This window comes from Suncus etruscus, chromosome 1 (genome assembly GCF_024139225.1).
Source record: "Suncus etruscus isolate mSunEtr1 chromosome 1, mSunEtr1.pri.cur, whole genome shotgun sequence".
Lineage (NCBI taxonomy): Eukaryota > Metazoa > Chordata > Mammalia > Eulipotyphla > Soricidae > Suncus > Suncus etruscus.
Window position 1 is genome coordinate 61,587,346 of NC_064848.1, and position 2,794 is coordinate 61,590,139.

The following is a 2,794-nucleotide window of genomic DNA, read 5'->3' on the forward strand; positions in this document are numbered from 1 at the left end:
AATGAGGGGTACGTTGGGGTTCATAAATCACTTTCTTTGTATGTGTAAATTAAAATTATTTATATAAAATCATTTAAAAATTTTAAACAAATTAAAAACATAATAAAATAGTATGATCATTCTAGAAAATATTTAAGCATGAAGAATAGAAGGAAAAAATAAAAGGATAAAAAACAATTATGAAAACACTACTCAAAATATAACATTTTCTATTAATAATAAAGTATGTTTTCTAATATTTCTGTGCCCATAAATATAGCCGTATATTTTAATATTATGAGAACATTCATCATTAAAAAATAATTTTAGGGGCCGGGAAGGTGGCGCTAGAGGTAAGGTGTCTTCCTTGCAAGCGCTAGAGTAGGATGGACCGTGGTTCGATCCTCTGGCGTCCCATATGGTCCCCCCAAGCCAGGGGCGATTTCTGAGCGCAAAGCCAGGAGTAACCACTGAGCATCAAACAGGTGTGGCCCAAAAACCAAAAATAATAATAATAATAATAATAATAATAATAATTTTAAAGATGTATGGGGCTGGAGAGATAGCATGGAGGTAAGGCACAGAAGGCATCCCATATGGTCCCCCGAGCCTGCCAGGAGCAATTTCTGAGCATAGAGCCAGGAGTAACCCCTGAGCACTGCCGGGTGTGACCCAAACAAAACAAAACAAAACAAAACAAAAAAAGATGTATGAGCATTTAAAAGTTAAAGTTGATGAAAAAATTATATGTTGTGATTTTAATATTTCTTTTTCACTAATTTATTAGAAATTAATAAAAATTCCTAAGAAATAAAAGAGTTGAACAACTGTGAAAAAAGTCAAAATAAGTTTATACATTCGGAAAAGTTTGGAAAAATTTTTTTAAAAAGTAGTTATTATTGGGGCCGGAGAGATAGCACAGCAGTAAGGTGTTTGCCTTAGACGCAGAAGGATGGTGGTTCAAATCCCAGCATCCCATTTGGTCCCCCAAGCCTGCCAGGAGCGATTTCTGAGCATGGAGCCAGGAGTAATCCCTGAGCGCTGCTGGTGTGACCCAAAAACAAAACAAAAACAAACAAAAAAAGTAGATATTATTATGTCTGACAAATACAAACTGCTGAGTCAGTTATTCCCAGAATGTAATATATATGTAATATATATAGAGAGAATCAATATTCTGGGATGTATTTTAGCTCCCAATTTGGTAATAAATCTGACTGAATTTAATAATTTGTTTCTAAATCCTAAGCAAATAAATGTCATCTTCAGCTTAGACTTCTGCAGAACTCTAAATAACTAAAAGACAGTAATTCCTCTGTTTTTATCATTTTGAAGTGAAGGTAATATATAAAACTGATTAAGTGTCTGAATTAACAACAACAACAAAAAAGAATCAACAGTCAAAGACATCATTATAGAGAAACTTCCAGAGCTAAAGACTGCATGCAACCAAATTCTGCATGCCCAAAGAATACCAGCTAAAAGAGATCCAAAGAAAAGCACTCAAGACACATCCTAGTCACAATGACGAATACCACAGATAGAGATAGAATACTGAAAGCACTGAGAACAAAATGGGAAATTACATTCAACGGAGCATCCTTAAGATTTACAGCAGATATGTCACATGAAACTCTCAGGCCAGAAGACAGTGGTGGGATATTGTGACAAGACTGAATGAAATGGATGCTTTACCTAGAATACTGCACCCAGCCCGACTCACGTTCAGGTTTGAAGGAAGGATACATAGCTTCATAGATAAGTAACAGCTCAGAAACTTTACAAATGCAAAACAGCCTTAAAAGAAAAGCTGAAAGGTCTACTTTAAGACAAGACCAATAGACACGCCAACTGTATACACAAAGATGACACTAAATTCCATGACAATCATCTCCCTCAAGGTCAATAGACTAAATGCATCAGTTAAGAGACACAGAGTAGCAAAATGTATCAAGAAAATGAATCCAATGTTCTTCTGCCTACAAGAAACATACCTGAATATTCAGAACAAACATAGACTCAAAATCAAAGGCTGGAGGAAAATCATCCAAGCAAACAACACCATTATAAAAGCTGGAATGGCCATATTAATATCAGGTGACACAAACTTTGGACTCAGAAAGTTGTAAGGGACAAAGATGGACATTTCGTACTAATCAAGGGATATGTGCAACAGGAAGAAATCACACTTCTAAACATATACATACCCAATGAGAGACCAGCAAAATATAAAATTATTAACAAATTTGAAGGAAGATTTCAATAGTAACACAATAATTGTGGGAGACCTCAACACTGCCCTGTCACCACTTGATAGGTCAACCTGACTGAAACACAACAAAAATATACTAGCCCTGAAAAGAGAAATGAAAGAAAGAGGCCTAGTATATATATATATATATATATATATATATATATATATATATATATAGCACTACATCCCCAAACACCTGGATACACATTCTTCTCCAATGTACATTGGTCATTCTCGAGGATAGATCACATGCTGGCACATAAAACATACCTCCATAAAATCAAGAAGATAGAAATTTTGCAGTCTACCTTTCCTGGCTCTGAAATTAGATGTGTACTACAAAGGGACACAGAAGAAAAACTTTTAAAACCTGGAAATTAAACAGCCTACTACTGAACAACCAGTGGGTCTAAGATGAGATCAAAGAGGAAATCAAAACTTTCCTGGAAACAAATGACAATGAAGACACAAACTATCAGAACCTATGGGACACAACAAAAGCAGTACTGAGAGAAAAATTTATAGCTTTGCAAGAACACATCAGGAAGAAAGAAGGGGCCT